Source organism: Anoplopoma fimbria, chromosome 4 (assembly GCF_027596085.1).
Source record: "Anoplopoma fimbria isolate UVic2021 breed Golden Eagle Sablefish chromosome 4, Afim_UVic_2022, whole genome shotgun sequence".
Classification (NCBI taxonomy): domain Eukaryota; kingdom Metazoa; phylum Chordata; class Actinopteri; order Perciformes; family Anoplopomatidae; genus Anoplopoma; species Anoplopoma fimbria.
This window is the reverse complement of record NC_072452.1, coordinates 18,954,000-18,977,466: the sequence shown is the minus strand read 5'-3', so window position 1 is coordinate 18,977,466 and position 23,467 is coordinate 18,954,000. Positions and strand designations below refer to the sequence as shown.

At 38.0% G+C, this 23,467-nt stretch overlaps 1 pseudogene; it reads right to left on the bottom strand.

Annotated features, from left to right (window-relative positions):
* The window catches only part of LOC129089766 (ecto-NOX disulfide-thiol exchanger 2-like), a 94,872-nt pseudogene continuing 71,405 nt past the window's right edge, over window positions 1-23,467 (bottom strand).

Here is a 23,467-nt window from a genome sequence, read left to right as displayed (position 1 = left end):
CTACGAACTCTTGATGTCCTGGAAGCCGCAGAAGTTCCAGCGTTTCTCCAGACTGGCTCCTACGCCGGTCAGATCCTGTCTGAAGGTGCAGGGCAGCCGAGAAATAAGAGCCTCCACCTAACTGGTGTTAATCTGCAGAAACAAACACACACACACACACACACACGCATCTGTCACATAAAACTACTTTCTCACCCAAATTAACACAGACAATCTCACACATTATCTTACACCTCTTCATTTTCCTTATGCTTACACGCTCACACTTTTTTACTTAATTCAGATGAAAAGGGCAAACATCATGACAATATGAGCTACATGACAGGGATTACACTGGATCACACCGCCCGCGTGGCCGAGGAGAAGCAGGAAGGCAGAGGTGACATAAGAGACAGAAATCCACTGTACAAGCTGCTGAAGACGACCCGCTGTGTCTTGCATTAATAACAAGGATGTTCGAGCCCGGTGCTGATGTCAGGATGCATTAAGGCCCATCATGGAGATAGGACTGGTGTATCATTACAGACAATGGAGCTGTGTGTGTGGAGCCGGTAGATAAGCAGAGAGGATTGGGCTTGTTGACGGGCAGTCCAGCTGGTGGTATTGACAAAATGCTGTGGGCTGCTTGATGTGCAGTCAGTGTGGAAACAACAGATACAACAGGCAAACAGCCACACACAGACTTTAGCAAAATCTCACACCTCGCAACACAACCCTGTGCAATGCAAGCCAAACATCGTCACACATGTTTTTGAGCAATAGTTTGACATTTTGGAAAATTAGCTAATTTGTTTTTCTTGCAAGTGTGTTAGATCAGAACATTAATATCACCCATGTTTGTAAGATAAATATGAAGCTTGAGCCAAGAGACGGTTATTTTAGCTTAGCAAAAGACTGGAAACAGGGGGAAAAGCTAACAAAACTAATAGCTCCAAAAGTAATAACAAAGTGATTGCCAGCACCTTTAAAGCTCACTAATTAACAATCTTCATTCTACTTCTCATCTAACTCTCTGCAAAAAGCATAGTTCCTAAATGGTTGAACTATTCTTGACACGTTCTGTTCCTTGAAAACTTTTCTAAGAATAAATATATATTTAGGATCTAGAACCCAACATTTGTATGTGTATGCTAATGTTTCCTTTTCCCTGCTGGTTAAAAGTTTCAAGTGTGCTGCACATATAACAACACCTAAAAGTGTTGTCACAGTGTACTGACACCCTGAGTACACCTCTACATCACTGTAGCAAGGTGAGAAATAATGATACTGAAATAAGTTTTTAACCTATTTTTTCACCTTATTATTTGTTTCAAGTTTGAAATAAACTTGTCTAGGAAGTTTAAACCTCCCGTCAAGTAATTTACGAAAATAAAAAGTATCACTAACATTTGCTGTTTACAGCTTTTTAAATGTGAGGATTTGCTGGCTATCTCTGGTTTAGATGATTCTAAATGGGTTCTGAGAAGTTTGTTGGACAAAACAAGCAATTGGAAGTTAGCACTCTGTATTCTGGGAAATAGTTTTGGGCATGTTTAGCTATTTTCTGACATTGTAAAGACCACATTTTTAATCAGTTGATCAAAAAGTAATAGACAGACTACTACAAACTATTACAAATAGAGGGTGATTCTGCCTTTAGAAGTACAATCACCTTATTTCACATCATATCTCTTTGTAAGTAAAGATATAAGAAGGAAGACCAGCTTTCTTTAATATTACACCTTGTTGGATGAGTTCCTGGTGAGAAACCAATTACTTTTATTATTAAAATCAAAAGAAGTCACTTTACCTACATTATATAAACTGGAATTCTCATCATGAAGGAGCCAGTCAGAGGCAGTGAGAATGAGCAGCAGGAGGTAATGAGAGCACATTTAGAAATCAAGAACGGTCTAAGAGATTTGACGACAAAGCTCCGCTGAGTTATAAACCAGGAATAAGCTCAAATGTGTCGCCGCTGTTCGGAAAAATCAGGCTGACTAACAGCCTAAACTGGCAGAGGCAGGCAGCAGCAGGCGGGACGCAGGACATGAATATATTCATCAATAAGTTGTGCAAGTGGGGATGTGTGATAAAATTAGGAAGGGATAACGGCAACACGACAGAAACAGAGAGGCTCTACTGGAGCAAAGAAAACATTAAGCTACATATTGAGGTTCAAGTTTTAATGAGGTCTAAAATCAAGATTTTTACCACAAGGAAGTTCAGCAGTGCTTAGTTCTGCGTCAGAAGAAAACAGCTAAACCTGCCACCCTGATACAAAAACAACTGTGGCTTTACTCAGCTGTTGGGATTAGTTGATGTTGTTTAATCAGGCAACTCTCAGTGTGACTGTGTAATTAGCACAAAGCTCCTATCTGTTCATGTCACAAAAATATCTGTATTTCTAACAGTATTTGGTTTAAACCTGCAGTGATCTAGCAGTCTAGTCAACCTTTTTTTCTTAATTGAATTATTTTCTACTGCCAAATACATACATATAAAAGTTTAGATGCCAACAAAATAACATAACATTTTAACCATCTAACTAAATGAATTAAAGAGTCAAATATGATGTGTATTTCAATTTCCCCATCAAAAAACAGGAAAACTAGAACCATTGTGTTTCTCTGGAAACAATTAAAGTTGCAGTTAACCTTCATGTCTGTCCAAAATGTCATCACTCCATAATTTTATCCTATTAGACATTTGTGTGAAAATATCATAATTAGCATATGAGTTATTGAGTTATGACCCTAAATATTTTTTATGAGGTGACAGTGATCTAGACCTTCGATCACTAAATTCTAATCAGTTCATTTTTGAGTCCAAGTGGATGATATCACGTTCACAACAAAGGACCGTTTGGGCCGACGTACGGATAATCCGAAAACATTATGTACATGTGTAAAAACAGGTTAAAAAATACGCCTGTGGAACAACAGTCAAGCTTTATTCTTCACTGCACAACTAATCTGGTGAAAAATTATCAAATGGAAAGAGCCCCGATTGTCTCAATTTATACACCTCCGTGTTTTTAGCCTATAACCTCGGTTAGTAACAGGTGTATCAGCGTGAAGCAGTGCAGCTTTAGATTGATGTGCCTGTGTGAACAACCTTTGCTGAGATAAACAAAAGTCTAAAAAAATCTCACAGTAATTGATGGCTCTCACCTGCACTTACTGCTTGTTTGCATGCCAGGAGACTAAAATGGCACAGCAGGACCCTGGCATACAGCAGGCCCATATGTCAGCCCTGCAGGGAAATTTAATCTGTGTCACGATGTCTAGGATACTGTATATGTGTGCGTGTGTGTGTGTGTGTGTATTACCTTGGTGTCCAGACAGTGCAGGTAGGAACAGATGTACTCGATGCTGGCTCCAAACGGGTGCACATGCAGGAAGGTTGAAATGATCCCTGAGGAGGAACAAACAGGTCGAGCAGACATGTTAATTAAACTGTCACAATCAACGATGTACCTCGTCACAAGGCTCCAGCCTTTCAATTTCTGGCGCTCGCAAAACATGACTTTTAAACCACGAACCACAGCAGAACACTCCAGAAATCAGTTTGTATTATCCTCCCTCCTCTTGCCTGACTGAAAACAAGGAAGGAGGCATCAAGTGGCTTTTGTCAGACTCCTCACACTGTTAAGAGGTTCTTGCATATTGTGGCTCCAGATTAGAGGGAGTGTTTGATGATGGCTTAAATGCCGTTGTCTCTCATCAAAGCCGCGTGCTACTGAAACCCTCCCTGAACACAATGCAGCAACATAAGGCTGCTGAAGACAACAAAACTTCTAAGAAAACCAGCTGCGATTTGGGTGGTGGGACACAGATGATTTGACCTGAATGTGCAAAACATGCAAACTAGGAGAGCTAGGCTGAAGTCCAGTCCTTCTATACATCACAACAAGAGGAATTTGAGGGACTGTTCCTGATTTATTACAACTTGTGTCGTTTTTGGCCAACATTGTACATAACTGATGAGATCTTGGACCAAATCATGAAGGTTTTGGTTCAAGTTTGATATCTCTCTGTTAGTCAATAAGCAATAAGCATTGATATGATTGAGAAAATTACAAGAGAGAGAAAAAACCCCCAAAACTAGCAGATATTATGTGCTGTTGAATGCTGAAGGATAGTGATGGTGAAGTGTCTATTTTTGTATTTATGACCAACTTTCATCAAAAATCATATTATGTTGTTGTTGTTGTTGTGACAGGGAATGATAAGGAAAAACCCCAGCACAGACATCACCAAGTTCAAGGCAATAACTTCAAAAAGTTAAATAATAATGATTAATCTTTTTAATTCATATTGTTTCCTCATGGCCTGATGTCTTTTAGCAATGTTGCCACATCTCATAAACTAAGCTGCATGGTCAAAGGTACCATTGAGGACATCGTGGTTATGTCCTCAATACATTTTTTGGAAATTAAAGGCTAATTGTATTATTTAAACATTTTAAATTATCAATGTTTTCAGGAAAACTACATAAATATAAATGAAAGGAATATCTCCCCTTCCCTGGCAGTGTTTTTAAGGAATTTAAGCAACATTTAGACCACAATGTTGGGAGATAAAATGTAATTGAACAGTAAAACCAACAAATAAGCTTAAGGCCTCTTTAACAGCTCTAGATCTTATCCTGGCTACAAGAGAGAGCCACTGTCTGAAGAACTGAGAGATCTGATGGGGATATAAACACCGAGCAGGTAAGAAATATACCGAGCAGCTGAACCATGTAGTGCCTTAAAAAACCAATAGATGGATTTTGAAGGGACTTCTCTGTTGAATGGGAAGCCAATTAAGTGACTGAAGTATTGGAGTAATGTCATGATGTATTCTTGTACGGGTAATAAGTCCGGTGGCTGACGAGTTGAATTATCTCTATTGAATGTTTGAAAGGGCAGTAATCTAATCTGTTGAAAATGAAAGCATGAAACAGTTTCACTGAATCAATTTGAGATATGTATCTTTTTAGTTTTGATATATTTCTCAGCTGGTAGAATAATTATCTTGTAATATTTGACATGTGATTTTCAAAGTTAAAGTGAGAGTTCAGGATGACATCCAGGTTTCAGCTCCGCTAACTGGCTTTAAGGCTACTCAAATCATCTTTTCATACAATTATGCAGCACAAAGTGATTTACAGAGCAAGATTAAAACAGCATAGACAAAATTAAGCAAAAAAAATAAAATAGAAGACTTAAAAATACAACAAGAACATTAAATGTTAAATAAAACAAAAAACAACACTAAAACAGATAGAAAAAGTATGGAAGCCAATGTTTTAGACTTAAAAAGCAATGTGTAAAGGTAAGAAGTCATTTTCTGCTGCTGCTTTTGGACCAACAAGGATAATTTCAGTCGTATTTGTGTTTAGCTGTGAGAAAAGTTTTTTTGCAATCCGATAACCAATGCTCGTGATGCATTTTATAAAGTTGTCACTTGGGCTCAGGTCAATGGGAGAAAGTCAGATGAATGACAGGATATGTGATGGTTCTTTATGATATTACTTAGTGGGATAATGTATAGATTAAAAAGTAGTGGACCAAGGATTGGCCCTTGTGGGACTCCAGAGATAACATACTGATTTAGAATTGTGGATGTACAGAACAATAACTGTATTTGAGCTCATTTGTCAATGAGGTCGTTGTGTGAGAGTGGTTAACCAGTACATTATTTGTTATATATTGTTAAAAAGGTAAAGATAGTATAAATCCAATGCTGTGTTAAAAATCCTGAGACTTTGTCCTGAGAGAAAACTGCAAACTCATAATTTTGGGTTGAAAAGGCAACGGATTTGATTTCTTGGGTTAATCAGTCTATCAAAATGAGGTAAAAGAAAGAAGCAATTTATTGGCAAAATAATTAAGAACCGAGCTTTAATAAAACAGAATTATACTTTCACAGTGCATAACAGATGATTCAAAAAGTGTTTTCAGAAGCACAATAAGTGTTTCATTCTTATTGAAAAAAAACAACTTATCTAAAAAGGCCTTTGCAGCTGAACAATACAAACAAAAACTATCATCTTTTATATTTTTTCTTATTTTTCTCCAGATTACACAACCGTGCTCATCTACATTCACTGGTTGGGGGGAGAAAAAAAGGCAAGGAGATTCAACGCTTTGTTTCCTGATGAAACGTTTTCCTTCAGGAGCCGAGTGTCCCTTTTTCCCCCTGCGGTGCTCACTTTAACTCAGCATCAAACAAGACATCAAGAGGAGTGATTCGGACATGAGAAGGTGCCAGCATCTTTAATATTACCCACTTCGGCCTCAGCACACAGCCAGAGTGGGCATGAACAAGGGGACAAGCCCCGTTGACTACTTAACTACCTGCTATGAGACAGTATATGCACATATTTACTGCACTGGAGGAACAGTAGAACTGGACCCAAATGGACAGATACAGAAAGAACTTGAGGTAAAAATCTATGGCACAATTTGCATTTCCTTTTTACTCCCTAACAAGACGCAGCAAGTTTTATCTTTCATGCTTTGAGCCAACGGATGTGCTTGACAATTAATGTGTGAAAATGCAGCGTGCTGGAAAACAAGCAGCAAAATAGGACGAGGCTTTGTTTACTTCTATAAATAATGCAGTTTATAACACACTAGGGAGATAGATGTCGGCCATATTTCCCATTATCATAAAGTCATATTGTGTTATATAATCCAATGATTAAAGTCGTCTCTATCTCTCTTCATATCTTCCTCCTCTCTCGCTCTAATGGCTATGTATTATGCATAGTTTTTACGTCAAAGCGACTGAAGCAAATCAGAGGAATCCGGCTGCTATAGAGGTGGCATTGATGGTGCATGTTGAGGTTATGTTATTCAAGGGATGGACAATAAGAACAAGTGAACAACGCATTACAATATTATGCAATCCAATTCAAGAGCTATGTTATATGTACTGTATTACGTACTCCCTTTGTGAAACTAATTATGTTACATTGCTGTTGAGGCCATCATTTTTGCGGCCATAATTGTTTGTATTGTGGAATGAATTTCTTTATATTGAAAGATATCCCTGTTATCTGGTACAAACCCTGTTATTGTTTTGGTGACACGATGCCCTAATAGAAAATTGTGCTTAGCTCAATTTCAAACACTAATTCATTACCATGTAAAAGCACAATTCATAATTGCATTGCACCATCATCTTACAGGACCATTAAAATACTAAAATGGCACAAAATTGGCAACAATAAGGCATAATAAATTATAGAGCAGGTCTTGCAGGTCAGTTGTTAGGAGTGGCATACTTATATACTGTTTACCACAACCCCAAACAGGATGTACTGCTGCACACATCTTACTAAATTAACGATCAAGTATGCCACTACCCGCAGACTTTTTACACTGACGTACACTGAAGCAATATGTCTACTCTGAATTTTAACATTGCAGCCAATTAATTTAAACCGTCTGCCTCGTAGCCTGCCGCGACTGTTCGTAGCAGCATACTAACATTTGCTAATCAATGAACAGCTGGGGCGATGGTTTTGCAGGTATTTCTTTCAAAATAAAGTAGAAACCAAGTTGATTTTTAACCTGATGATGGTGCTAGAGCGAACAATCATGGATTCACAAAGTCATTAGGTTTAACTCTCTGGGTACCATGAATATCTGTACCAAACTTCATGGCAATCCATGATAGTTGCGATATTTCAATCTACAACAAAGCAGTGACTGACTGTCATTGCCCTGAGCCAAACCATGGCTAAAACTGCCAAAACTGCGGATTTCACTGTGAATAAATAATTATAAAACAACTAAAATGTGGGTCAAAAGCACAATCAAGCACCTGCCATAGTTAAGAGTCTCAAACTGCGTTAATAAAAGATGAAAACTGTCTGTTGTGATGTTTATAACTTTACTCCTAATCCTATTCATGTGTCAGTCAACAGGTATACGTTTGTCTGGACATGCAGCTTTCATGTAATTAATGTAATGTATGAATAATTGTTATGCCATATTGTGGAGTTGTGGTTAAAGAGTACATTTCTACCTCACATTTGAGGGTGTTTTAGTGAGCATGCAAAAAGTTTTGCACTATAAGCAGATGCAAAAAAAGAGGAAATAAACACAAAATAATCACCATAAAAATAAGGACAAAACAACAAGATGAAGGAGTGAAAGAATGAAGCCAGTAGCTAAAGTTCTGATAAAGGGGAAAAACAAAACAAGACAGAGGGAGTGCTCACGATGCTAATGATCAAGCTGTTGTTTTCTGTGAACCTGTGACAGCCTGATATACAGAAGTGAGGATGGAGGAGGATATCTGGATGTGTGCATGTGGCAGGAAAAGACATTTAAGTATTAATGAGTGAAGTTTGTAAAATGAGAATCGTGGGGGCAGGAAGGTGGCTTTCTCTCCAGAGTCTAGTCTAATCAGGACACGGTGGCCTTGTCTTCATGTTCTGGTTTAATGTGAGAGTGTGTGTGCAGGTATGGATTTGAGTGTGCACATTTACTCTGTATTTGAACTGTGTACTGGTCCTTCATTTCACTAACCCAGTTGTGTCTGGTCGATTTAGTCGGTGACAAGTAAAGGCCCTGTGAAGGTTGGCTCGTTATCATGTTTCCTGTCAGTGGAGGAGTTACAGGAGGGGAGGAGAGGAGGTGAAATAAGTAAAAATAAAAAGGGGAAGACAAATATTTGGCTTGTAGTAGTGAGAGCTCAGGGTTTTTTTCCCCATTTACACTGACTTGATTAGCACTCTGTTCGCTTGCTCTGTCATCTTGCTTTAAAGTCCCCAGCTAGAGTCAATTAGAAAAATGAGAGGAAACGTCAATGAGAAACAAATCACCCACTAATGCAATCAGACAATCTCCCCATCCCTCTCTGACTCCCTCAGAAACACACACGCACGCACACGCACACGCACACACACACACACACACACACACACACACACACACACACACACACACACACAGCAGCATGAACAAGACCTAGTCTTAGCTGGGCTTTTTCTGTTCAAGTTTCAGAGCCAAAGTCAGATAAAGAAAAGTCTCAGTAAACCCAGTGTATAAAAATAAACAAAAAAACAAGTGGTCTTCTGCTTTGCGGTGCTGTGTGAAAAGATTTATTTAATCATAGTTGCATCACCACAGAACACATGCACTCAAAAAATACCTTCTAAGTGCATTTGAATGGACACACGCCGTTTAAGATGACACACTGTCAATGACATACTGTTAAAACTGATTAAAGTAGCTTCTCTTGGTTACAGGCGGCGATAACGTGACAACAGCACTGACAGGTGTAGGATGAAAGATGACATCTTGAGAGTAGAGGAGACGAGGGGACTGATATGGTAACGGCATTATCAAGCAGATACACAGTATTAGGAGGTAATACAGCGCTGACAGCTACGATTCAGCATAAATGCGCACGGTGAATGAATATGTAATCTACCATCCAATGTAAACACTGCACTCAACTGTCACATTGTGTGAGAGGAGCTGATGTCCCATACAATATGCTGACATAATGTATTGTTTTAGTGTATATATTTCTCCATCCACTGTATTTCAAGAGGAATCTGCTCAGGTTCTTTATGGTTGTTAAATAAATTCACACATATGAGTACAAACTGGCTACTTTTTTTTTTCTCCTCACTCAAGCCTTTTTTTTCTATATTCTAATATTTATGCTGCTTCAATCGTCTTTATTTTCCAACAGGGACTGATATTTATGATTGGGAGTATATTCCTTTATAACATAATGAGACAGGTCGAGTCACAGAGACCTGATCTAATGTAGATCCAGTAATACTTAGAGACAGCAGGAATCAGTGGATCGGCGAAGGTAAACTGCCTGAAAATTAAATCCCATAAAACAAACCTGCATTGTGAATACATTTTCGAGGGAAACATATTTTGCTGTGGATTACGTTTGCTTTAGCTATATCACAAATAAGTTTCAAAGGAGTCTGTGGATGTTTGCCTAGCGATAAGGTTTGTGTGGGCGTGGACACAGGAGACTGCTGTTCATGTCCTTCGTGAACAAAATCATTTTTGTTGCCTAAACATTATGTTGCATTTTAATGCGTTTCAATTTTGTCATTTAAAACAAAACCATCATGTTTTTTTACTAAATCAAGTAGTATTGTAGCATTTTTTGTTTTTGTTTTGTTTGTTAAACAGGTGTTTTCAAACTGTTTCAAACTGTGACGGTTCGGTCTAGAAGATAATATGTTTCCACAACATAGAAATGTAATGTTATTGGTGACGGGCTCAGAAAACTGATGAGATACATATTTGATACAGAGAACATTTATGATAAGGATCCATTATATGTGATTATTAAAGCATTGTGACTGAGTAAAGCATACAGCCTCTTTATGTTTCTCAGTGCACTCTGATGGACAAGCTACAGCGCTGACATATCTTTTAATTCAGGCTCTAAATATGAGTACCAACTTTAACCACACAGCCTGTTGGTTGGAATGATGCTTAAGTGGACAGGATGTAAACACTTGTACCTTTTCAGTGGATATGGGATAGTAGGAGTGTTTGCTGTGGTCATACTCACTGGGATTGTGCTGTTTTTATAGGGGCTGATCCGAGTGTGGTTGTCGTGGTGAAAGATGAGGCAGTGCTGCATTGGAGTGAGTGGGGATGTGGGCTCTACATGTGTAGTCAAGGTTACTTGCTGGTAAACAAGAGGTTGGGGAGTGTGATGAAGCTGCAGCTCGTCAAGCTCTATGTGAAGCACAACATTCGTATTCCTCTCCTCCCTGCTGACCGACGCTGCTCATGTTGCTACTTGTGAGTCTCTCGCTGACAAAGGGGTCTTGGAAAGTTGAAATGCTGCTGTCTTTTCCAAACCTTGCTGTCTCCACCAGCTGGGACCAGCTTCACCTCTCCTATATATATCACTCTCAGCTTTTATTTACTTCCCTTAGTATTTGTTGTCAATCCACAAGAATAGAAATAACAAATAATATAAAATCACAGAGTGAAGGCCTTATTTACACATCAGAACTTGTAATAATGTCAGTTATAGTAAATTATTTATAGCTTTAGCAAAGATGGTGCTATGCCTTTCTTGCCAGCTACATGCAACTTTTATAACCTGCCTTCCTTACTTCTATATACCTGGTGAACTGACTTTTTGTCCATTTTTGTTAAAGCTACTAGCGGGGCTCACAAAGGTCCGTCAAACATGAGCACCCAGTTTAATAAATATGAACTTTTGGTGCAGTGTTTACCACCCAGGGTGAGATAGTATGAAAAAAAAGAAAGAACATGAAGCACAATTATGCGTGCAAAACCTGTTTGCAACAATGTGAAAGAAGCTTAAGTCCAGAAGGAGGATTTTTCTCCAGAGACATTAAAGAGCTTGTACAGATTTGTCATGCGATTGTACAGAAATAGTCAAACATTAGATGCTGTCATCTCCTTAACATCACCTGAGGACGATGTCCTCTTCACTGAGGTCTAGATGATGAAGTATCTCTGCTGCTAAACAGCTCTGCTTATATACAGAGATAATCCTCCAGAGGACAGGGAGTGCTGCATATGAAAGAAGGGAAAAGAAATCTTCACCAGCAGAACTAGTGGAACAGCTAGAGTTGCTAGAGCAAAAATATAGTCCCTGTAAATATATAGTCCCTGCAAAAATATAGTCCCATGCAGAGAGAAAAACATAATTTCCTGTAAAACTGTAGTCTATTACCGACCGGGAGACGTACCCGCATAGTTACTGACATACACAGAGATGTAACTAACACTTAAGTTTACAGGTCCATAATTTAAGAATAAATTCCTCATAATTTCCTTGAAATAACTATTGTTATAACCTGGTTATAAAGCCAAGAAAAAGACAGGGTCCTTTGATTTTCTTGACAGCTGTTCATCCAAACAACTTCACTGTATTTGGATGTATTGCTTAGGACCCAAGGAAGAGCCTCATGCATAGATCAGTCTCAGTGAGAAGAGGGCACATCGAAAAGAGAAAAGCTAATTCACACAGTTTAAATATCTGCAGTTGAGCGACCTTCCATCAGCTCACAGCAAACCGACTTCAGCAGCTCTGTGAATCAAAAAGATGACACAAGAGCTAACAGCAAACCAGCAGAGTCATCAGGCACCACTTGACAGGACCATTTGAGTATTATAATTATCCAATTACATAGCTGATTGAACTCGAAGCTCAATGTCATATACGACCTGTTCACTGTTCACCACGCTGAGTCAAAACAGGCCAGCAAGAGGAGGAGGAGCTCACCTGCTATCAAATACTATCTTTGTTGTATGTCAATAGGTGACCTGCAAAAAAACCGACATCTTTTTATAAATGTTGAGTAGAGACACAGTGAATTTTTACTAGACGGTTCAGGACAGTTTGGCTCTTTTCACAGCTTTTGTTTGGTTCTAAAATTCAAGGACAGTTGTAAAACAGCAACAAACTGCATTTTAGCTACTCTGTATTATCACAGTCTTTTCCTGTCAGCGTATGAGCAGCCTCATTAGAGTTGTTCATCTCTTATGTCTATTACTCAAGGGCACCTTGATGGTAAACACAGGAGGCGACACTCTCTTTATTTCATATTCAAGTTTCTAATCTCAGTTACCTTCTGTTCTGGCTTTTCTAAAAACCCATCTCCTATTTTTATGAGGTGACATCATCATTCAGCCTCAAAAGAATGAACTGGAGGACATGGCAGTGATGGCAACGATCGTAACCGGGGGTAATTTTCCTTAAGATATGCAAACATTTTCCGCTTCAGAACTACATACTGTTAAAATAAATCTCATTTGGGTGTAAAAGTTCAGTGGAGGATTTTATTTGCCCTCATCTGCCTTCTCCCACACAGGGAACGGTTACAGGCTGTATCTTGATTTGAGTCCGAAATTGGGAGTGAAATCTTAAAAGTTCAAAATATATCCAGTTGAAATTTCTCACAGGAAACATTACGACTTCTTTGACTAAGTGGGTTTCCCTTTTAACATTTAAGTCATGTTAATTTATAACACTTTTAACAAAATCAAACCCAATTTTTGAATGTATTCATAGTTTCCCTTTTTTTCAGCAAAAAAAAGCCGCTCCGCTGTCCTAACTGTCTGCAGTATTTTGTTATAAACATGTACACTCAGAGTAATCAGCATTCCTCAGGTGAAATCTAGTTTAGGGAATCAAGTTTCCCAAATAACTTTTCCTGTTTACGGTAACCAGGATATTGATATATATGACATTTAAGAAATCAGTTTATTTGAGAAAGCCAACTGTTACCTGGTTACTTTAGTGCATGTTAATGCTTTAAACTAGCATCTCAGTTAACTGTTCTTCCTCCCACAGCCAAATTAATACAACAAAAAGCTACTGCGAATGCAAATCAATAATTTCCTACTTCACATTAAAAGCATTCAACTGGCAAAACACGAGGAAGCATTTATTGTGCAGCAGCGGTTAGTGATGACCACAATCGTTCATCAATCAAAATGTGTCAAAACAAAACAGGTCAACTGTCATTGCATGATGGAAAAAAGATTTCTTGAATAAAACAGAAAAACAAGAACAGGACTGAAATCTTCAGGACTAGCTTCATAGGCAACCTTTGACATGTTTCTGATTTCAGTCTATATCTATCTTTATCTGTTCCTTTATTTTGAAGCCTGAATCTTAAATTATTGGTTAAAGCATAGTGTTCTGGTCTTTTAGGTACTTGAGATGATCTGCCCTTTTTAATGTGTAAAGTCATGGGTTATACCAAAGGTCTTGATTACTTGTTGATTATCAATGCCTTCAAGGGGAGCTTTCATCTGTTGTGCTTGGTTGATTCATAGACAAATCATTAAATACCACTTTAAATGCACCAAAATCTTCACTTAAATAAAGCCAGTGTTGAATTATTTTCCCAATATGCAACATTCGTCATGCACTGAAAGTCATTTTGAAGTAATTTCTTTCTAACTAGACCACAAATGAGGCTCGCTTATTTTAAAAGATTCATTAGCACCATTTGCACAAACACATGAACACAAATGTTTCCCTCAACTTAGCATGTGCGTGTTTTCTTCTGACCTGTAGTGAGTGTGTAGTCTGCAGGTTGCACAGTCCTGACCTGAGGTCACGGATTTGGTTCTTCAACTGCTGTTTGTCTTTTACATTCTTCTCAAGCTCTTCCTCTCACTCCTTCAACTAGTCCTTCATTCTCAGAAGTTGCTAAACATGAAGAAGAAGGAAAAGAAGAAGGAGGAAAAGAAGAAAGAAAATAGGAAAAAGGAAAAGAAGACAAAGAAGGAAAAGGAAAAGAAAAAGAGGGAGGAAAAAAGAAGTAGGAGAAGAAGAAGGAAAAGAAGAAGAAGAAGGATGAAGAAGGAAATAGGAAGAAGGAAAGTAAAAAGGAGACAAAGAAGAACAAGAAGAATAAGAAGGAGGACAAAGAGGAGAAGGAAATAGGAAGAAGGAAAAGAAAAAGGAAAAGAAAAAGAAGAAGAAGAAGAAGAAGAAGAAGAAGAAAAAGAAGAAGAATAATAATAATAATAATAATAATAATAAGAAGAAGAAAAAGAAGAAGACAAAGAAGGAAAAGAAAAAGAAGAAGGAAAAGATGGAGAAAAAGAAGAAGAAGAAGAAGAAGAAGAAGAAGAAGAAGAAGAAGAAGAAGAAGAAGAAGAAGAAGAAGAAGAGACAGCCATTAATGCTTATTGTATCCATGTTTCACCAGCTGCTCTTTGACAGAAGGAGAATAAGTTCTTCTGATGCAGGGTCCCAAACTTAACTTCGGTGAATCAAAAGGTAAAAATTCCTGTTGGGAGATATTCAAAATAAGGACTCCCTCATCAGCTCCTCCTTTTACTGTGATGCTGAATCATTCATTGGTTACACTGGTGCTGTGCAGTGTGTGTCAAGTGAGGTGAACACTGGTCTGAAGTCAGGGACAGATTCAGACGGGCCTGCCCTTATTGAGCTCATCTGCATATCTGAGACCTCGTTCATACAGAGTATTCAAATATGTTGTCTGAATATGCTGTCCAGATAACGAATGATGTGAAACATATATATATTAACGCTGAGTTATTAAAAAAAATCAAAGTCTAACCCGTCTCAAGTTCACGTGGACATTTTCTTGAGTTAGGTTTCTTTTGAAATTTAGTTTTTTTTGTGTCACAGGAAAACCTTTGATGTTTGAGTTGTAGTTGAGAAGTATTTGCTAAGTTTATACTATTTGATTTGACTAATTTATTCACACTGTGCATATCTATATGATATGTTTACAGGATGTCAGGCTAACAAGCAGAAACCCTTATCAAGTAAACAAACATATTACCCTTTGCATGTTAATGTAACAGCACATGTTGTAATTGGACTATAATTGAACCTGTCATCTTGTTGACATACAACCTCAACCGCAACAATTTCCTGATGTAAATATAAGGCCATAATCCAGATGACATATTTAGATCAAAATATATTGTCTTCAGTGTCATATAGAAGAACATTGTATATCCAATTGGTGGACAAACATTTGCATTAATTGCCTCTGATTTGCTTGATTCGTCAATTGACAATGTAAACAAACATCCTATTGATATCTTACATTATCATTTCCCGTATGCAGATAAGACAAAGAGGGAACTTAAAAAGTGTAAATTAAAGCGTGGTGTAAACACAATAGAAAGATGATACTACTTAACACATTATTAGATGTACACCCAAAAGCAGAACACTATTTAGAGGCTTGAATTAAAACACTGACTGGGTGCATAATGTGTTATAATTTACACTTGGTGCTGCTCTACATGACAAACAATAGACTGTGGTTGCACTATGCAGCATTGGAAAAACAACAGTTAACCTCTCAGAGAGAGAAATAATCTTAGAAATGTTAACGCTTGAGCTTTTACCATCATTCAGATGAAGGAAAAGATAAGATATGTATATTTTTACATGTATAAAAAAGGCTCTAGCTGACAATATAAATGTCTTTTAGACATGTCTTTTTAGGTTTCAAAGTGAACATCAATTCTTAAGGTTATTACGATGCACTTTGTCAAATGATATGGAAGTGGAGAAAAGATCCTCTGCCTTGAGAACAATATTTCTATCGCTTAAGGAAGAGTAACTGCAAGCTGGGGCTATTTGACAACACAGCAGGTGATCAGAGAAGTGGATTGCCGCCTGAGGAAGTGTTTTCCTTTTTTTTCATGTGGATAACTAAATGTTCCCGAGGGTAATATTCTTTCAAAATAGCCTAAAGATGTGGTTCTCAGTGCTGGTCCCCGAGACACAAAGACTTACTGCTTTTTCTTTGTTTTAGCCATTTAAAGGTTGTATTCTCTGTCTAAATGCCAAACTCTGACATAATGGAGAGGTGTGAATGTAAAAATATGAATTACTGAAGCAGTGCAGTAGACTCTGTCTCACCTCACTGCATTGTAAAAATAAATAATTAACTGTACAAATAAGCAACATTATAGATCTTATTAGAAAGTATGTAAAAAATGAATCTGATGAGAATTCAGATTCAGATTCTTATATGAAGATATTTAATGTACTTGCATAATTTATGACAAAGAAAGAAATGTTGCAAGCTCACAAATGTTTCAGATCATATAAAATGGAGAAAAGCAGCAAATCCTCACTTCGGAGAGGATTTGAACCAGAAAATGAACAGCAACCATCAACGCCACCTTCTGAGAACAGAGCAACCAGAACCTACATGAAATGTTTGGGAAAAAATGAGTTTAAACTCATTTTAAGTCCTAAAACTCCTGGAAAAATAATACGACCAGCCTTACACACAGGTATTTTAACTTAATCTGTCTGATCACAGTTCAGCTCCTCAGGACTGTGTTGGAGTCCGCATACCGTCGTCTCACTCTATTGTTAGTGTGTTGCATCTGTTAGTGCGGGACAATTAACACCTTGATTGTCCTTATTGGTACGTGGCGTTAAGTGACCTCACTAATATTTCCCCTTAGCTAGACGGAGGTGTGACAGAATGCGTGAAATCACCTGTGTGGTTGAACAGGGCCTTTAAATACACCTGGAAGCAGCCAAGCCTGGTGTGTAGCATACATGAATCAGTGCACGCGTTGTACATCTGAGAGTGAAGCGGGCTGGGTCTATATTATGTGGACAGTCTATAGTCTACTGTATGTGCATAATAGTGTCGCCACATTGTACATTTGGTATAAAAAGATGTATCTAAAATACATTTTAGTTTCAATTCTATTTAGTTGAGTACAGTTGTGTATCTGTATTTCTTGCAGCCGTTGAGTCATCATCCTGGCCCTAAGGTGCCTGACAGGCTTCTTGCTAAAACCCAAAGTTAACAAAAACACAGAGGGAGCATCCCGATGTTAAAAGTTTCATGGCCTTATGTAACCATAATTCTGACCCCTGAAATCTTTGATATCTTAACTTGACAAACTTAACTTCTGAACTACCTGCAAAGGGAACATATTGTTCCTCATCGTGAACATTTTCAGCTTAATTTAAACATTATCAGTAAAAAGAGAGTTTTCTGTAACAAGTACTATATATCTGTCCCTCTACTGGACGGAAAGCTTCAAGAAGTCATTCGTTAATGGGAGCTGCTTAAATACTCGTTTAACAGTGCAATGACAAAAGCGACAATGTTGATACACACAGATTTCTCTGAAAGCCTTTGCCTCGGCTTTTTTCTGTGCCATCACGTAATTTTGCAATGTTATCTCTCCTGAAGATGACCTGCAGTATCTGTGAGCACAGGCTGATCTGATCGTTGAATCGCTGATAACTAACAGTTGTGATAAGAACAAAGCTGATATGATTTATTCTAAAAAAGTCCTTCTGATAAGTTTGCAAAATCAGGAACAAAACAGGAATGCCAGGATTAAAGCTGCTTTATCAGCAGTGAACATTTAACTCCTGCTCATTGGAACCACACAGAAAGAGGTTTGTTTTTGTTCTCCAGTCATGGTACCTCCTGTGTGGCTGCAATGGGGCTTTTGTTTTGCTCCTTCTTTTTCTGATTAGTAAATAATGTGACTGAGCCAGGACATTTAACTGTTTTCAATACAAAGCGGCTTGTTTCAAGAGTGCACTGGAATCAAACGACAGTCGAGTGTTTCTTCTGTGATTATTCTGATTGTAAGGAAATGCTCAAAACAGAAAATACATCTTGTTTGCTGTTCTTTTCGGAGAAAAAAAGACTTAAGTGCAATATTAAACAGCTTGTTCATGTGGGTATTTCTTGCAGCGAAGAGGTTCTGAATGTATTGATGACATTTATTCTATTTGGTTTAATGTTATCCGATAATATACTGCTCATTTTAAACTTATTGCTCGTGTCAAAACGACTGAGTGGGGGAATCATGAATCACAGGAAACATCTACTGAGATGATACAGTTGAATAATTACTTGAGAAAAAAACGTCTTCCTTTCCAATCCAGTCCATCTTTGGATAAATGTCATTTTAGTATTTAAGAGTCAGATTTGCATGATTTGATTGTCTTTTGCATTCATTATTATACTTTCTTATTTTCCTTCCTGATGTATCTCTACTATGTTTCTATAGGACACCCTACCTTCTGCATGCCCTGCAGAGCCTGCTGCAGGAAGCTGAGCTGCTGTGAGTGTGTGTTCTCCTCGTTCCTGTAGGCGTCCAGCTGGCAGTGCAGCGAGTCGTTATCCTCCTTTATGGCTTCTTCTTGGGAAACACCTACGGATTCATACGGTACACAAACACACACAATGACACATCATTAGACGGCCCAGCAAAGGATTTAATCGCTCTAGTTTCTGTCCAAGCGTTATTGTTCTCTCCCTGTAGGTCTCCAAGTGAGGCCTCTACAAGAACAGAGTAACTGATGCTTGAAATTACAAGCCCTCGTTATATATTCATGAATGCTAGTAACACTCACAGAAAAAGAACATACCTGACTTCAGTCAAATGTGAGATTGATTTTCACAAATATTCCGCCGTTTATAGCCAAATGGAAGCTTCTGTCAGCCTTTCATAATGAAACACACATATTCATGACTTTATATTGTAAATAACTTTATTCTTTAACCTCGTAAAAAAAAGCATTAAAATGCCATGATTTTTTAAAAATGCTGCCATGACATTAATTCTGTTTACTCTAAATAAAAGGGTGGAGAACCTCCCCAGAGACTTTTAGACAAAGAATGCAGAGTATGAGAGCGTTAAAGAAATTATGTTCCCATGAAGGCACTAAAATACAATCCCTTTTGAAAAATGGAAAAAGTCCCTTTTATCTTTAAAGAGGCTTTAGACTTCAATGGGATTCTCCTTTTTCTCCTATTAAATTTCCTGAAGAAATTTAATTCACACTGACCTCAGTTCGACTGAAAGCAGAAAAAAACTGATTTATTGATTTAGATTTGAAATCCACTGCTAATATGTAATAATAAATAACCCCCCCTAAAAAGTCAGGACACTAACAAATCGATGCTTTAGAATGTAATATGGTGCCATCCCTGGAGTAATATCCTACAATTGGCAAAGGGTTGGCTCCTACATTGTGTACAGGACATGATTGATTGATTCATTTCATGGTTAAGATTATGTATCAAATGATCAGGTTTAAAATGACTACCTATTAATAATCATGTCTGTTTCAGGCAAATCTTGTAATATCTATTTCAAGATGCATGTTGCGCTGGTGACCTTACCAGCTAACTTAATAAAAGTTAAAAGAACTACTAGCCTTGGACCACTCAGGAGCAAACAGACTGACCATCATGCATCTGTGTGCAGGTAGAAACAGTTTCATGGTCGACATTAGGGCCAGCTCACAACCTTTATAGAGTTTCTTTCTGATTCAAACGGCGTTAAAGGCTATGTGGAAAGCCATCCGTCAAAGTGCGACGGGGGGGACGTGGTATCGTTCAAACACGAGGATTATGGGGGTTTGTGAAGCTGCTTGACTTGAATATACTGGCGCCTTAAAGCTTTTTTTTAACAGAGCTACATTTAAAATAAACACAATTACATCATAGAAGTCTGAGCTTTCCATCTGCTGCTTGAATCAAATTTACTGCCTGGTGAAAACACAGTCTTTCCCATAATCTATTTCTCCATATGTTGTGCGGCTCAAAATGCTTGATGTGTCCCTGATGTCCACCTGTAGCACACAAACACTTAGTTTGAAGTTCTATCCTGATTTTAGCCTTTTTGTGTTTTATTCTCTTTGATGCCAATGTCAGCATAAGTAACGTTTTCATTATACTTTCTTTTATAACAAGGTTTTTCCTCTCTCAACTCTTTGCCTTTTCACTTTATTTTCCTGTTTTTCCTGTCACAACTTTTAAATCAGCGGACCACTTGTGGGTTTGCCGGGGTGTGAATCAAAATCTGCAAAGATGCACAGTTTGAATAAATGCATATTTCATGAACTTCAGTTTGTTTTATTTTAAGGCAATTTCCACCAGAACAAAAGTGACAAGAATATAAGTGAGTTGTGTGTGAATAAGGCTCATTCTTTCCAGCACTGCAATAAACTAAACTGCAAAATACACTGCAGTACAATTCCACAGCTCAATCCTTCAGATGGTGTAGAGAGGGATGTATGAACATCACTCACATTCCTTGTTATTAATCAAATTATTTCAAATGTGAGCCCTCATGCTGTAATGACAGTCAAATCAAAAAGACTGAAAATAATATGATGTCTAATATTTCATCCAGAATGGTGCTGAAATGATGACATAGATTAGACGGTAACAATATCCTGAATTGTGTTCAATTTCACCTCTATGATTAACATGTGAATCACATTAACACATCACAGTGTCTGATGTTCGTATAATGTTATATGTATATGTGTCTTTATGTGTTAAGAAATACTTAGTTAGAAACGTGTTTTTATTCTTCTCAAGCTAACTGTGGAAACATGATTGATTCCAAATTAATGATAACATAAAGATGGATATGGAGAGCCCAGCTTGTGTGCAAACGTGTGTTTTCTCCCTGCAGTATTCAGTGAGGCATAGATGATGGGCTGAGGATAGTATTGATCATCAACTCTAATTAACTTGCTGCCCAAGGTAAGCCAGCAGTTTGGCCGGATTCTGTCCAATTTCCCCTGTGTTTGCTCCAAATGTTATCAACACCAACAAACACATGCACCTGTAGGCATGCATGCACACACATACACACCACTCTGGGAGAATAACAAGAGTTCATTCTCCCATTAATCTGTGTGCAGTGACAGGAAAACCTCACCATAACTTGAGTCGTGAGATGTCTTTTTCAGCTTCTTTCTGCTTATGTGTCCGTGTGCACGCTGTGTTCTGTATACCCAGCTACATAATTTATCAAATTCCACAAAGTACGCCCCCAATATGACACATTTTTATTAGAGGAAGCTTCAGCATGATAGCCTTATTCCCTGTTTAATTTCACAGGGTTTTTTTTGTTGGTCGCATATCAGATTTATCATTGCAGAGATTCACTGCAGTATTAATAACAAAGCATCTCCCAATATGAAGCCTAAAGGGCACGACTTTCCCTCAGAAAAGACATTTCAAAAGATTAGCTCTATTTCCTGTTCTGCACAGCTTTTTATCTGTTATTGTGTTGCCATTTCTCTGTTTGTGGGTGTGATTAAGGATTCAATGATTTGTTTTTATGATTTCCAGGGGCTCCTTTGTGGGCACTTCTAATGCAATTTTTTGTGCAACCAATTTGATTGACCCCACTTTGTCTACAATTACTATACTAATAGATTTTCCAGGATTACTTTCATGAACACATTAAAAGAGAGACCAATACTGCGCTCCACAGAGGTGAATCAAATGATAGTGTGAGCTAATGTTTACCTCCACCTTCTAAGGCCATAACATCCTTTAAAACCAAAGCAAAAAACCTGAAATGCAGCTGAGGCTGATTAGTTTTGCCAATACATCCAACAGAAGCCAAATTCATTCACAAGTGTAGGCACACATTCTGCTGTCCTTTTTCAGCCAGAACCAGTTTATTGAAAAACTGTGTTTTGATTATACAGTTCTTTCACACATTAAAAAAAATATATTTTTGAGTGTGGTGTTGATGGTCACAATCAATAAAGGAGCAACTGACATTTATTCAAAAGTAAAGTGGATGGTGTTGCGAGAGCTGCACTCACAGCTTTGCTTGCTATTTATGTTTTAAAATAAAAAAAAAAATGGGAATTGTATCCAAAATTAACATTATGCTGGCTGTCCTCAGCGCTGTGTTAGAAGTTTGTTACAACAACATTTTTTTGACACAATTTTTTTTATGTTGCAGTCATTGTGCGTGTTTCTAATCTTCTGCAAAACACAAAAACAGGAGCAACTAAATATCTGCATTGTGAATCTGCTATGCAAAACAAACACCCACCCACACACACACACACACACACACACACACCACACACACACACACACACACACACACACACACACACACACACACACACACACACACACACACACAGCCAACTTCAGTGTCTACTGGCTTTCAGCTCAAGGTTACCAGGGGCCAGACATGCAAACATGTAGCCTTCGAATAAACTCACACACCTGGACTGCATGGTGTGAATGACACCATCCTACACTCATACAGGCTTATGCTGCATTAGTCGAAGATGGGAAGCGGCAACAGGGTAACGCCTCACCCCCTGAAACTCACATTTGAGCCACCAAGGAGTGAAAAATCTGGACCCCTGCAGCATTTATTAGGTTAATCTAGATAAAATCATTTTTATAATGTGAAATTCACTTTTCCAGTGCTCTGACAAGGTTAGTCAGGTACATTTTAACCTGCAGAGAGATAATTTTGTCCTGCTGACCTCCTACCTTACTATAATTGGGTGGTAAACACTAAACACACACACCAGGCAGTACACACACATACACACAGGAAGAGCGTGCATCTGTTCTATTATCACATTGGAGGGCACAAAGTCTTTCTTCCCTGGTTAATGCAGTGTGAAAGTATAGGACAGATAAAAGGCAGCGGGATTAAAACAGGCTATTGAGCATGTTAAAGAACTAGAGATCAAAGAGCACCGTAATCCGTCATGAATCTGACATCTTGCTGTTAACACCAAGAACCCCCTAAAATGCATTAATAGAATGCTCCAAAGTAGTCGTGAATAATACATTATGTTCTGCATACAACTACTTAAAATAAAACATTACAATTCAGACATTTTCTAAGCAAACTCAACAAAAAACACAATATGTAACAACTGAAATGGCGGTTGGATCTGTTTTCCTCCAACGATCTTCTTTCAATTTGTCCACTTCAGTTTCCTGTGCAATGTCAAAGGTCAGGGGAAACTGCTAACAGGCTTTACCTCAGTGAGAGCAAGAACGGACGTGACATTCTGTCTGTGCAGATGATTTCCTCCGCAGCAGAAGCCTCTGCCCTTACATCATACGATGACTGATTCTCCATGGTTTTCAATACATTAAGCCTTTCAGCAAACTAGCAAATTATGTTTTCTTGTCATCCCATTTGACAAAGTGTCTGTGACATTTA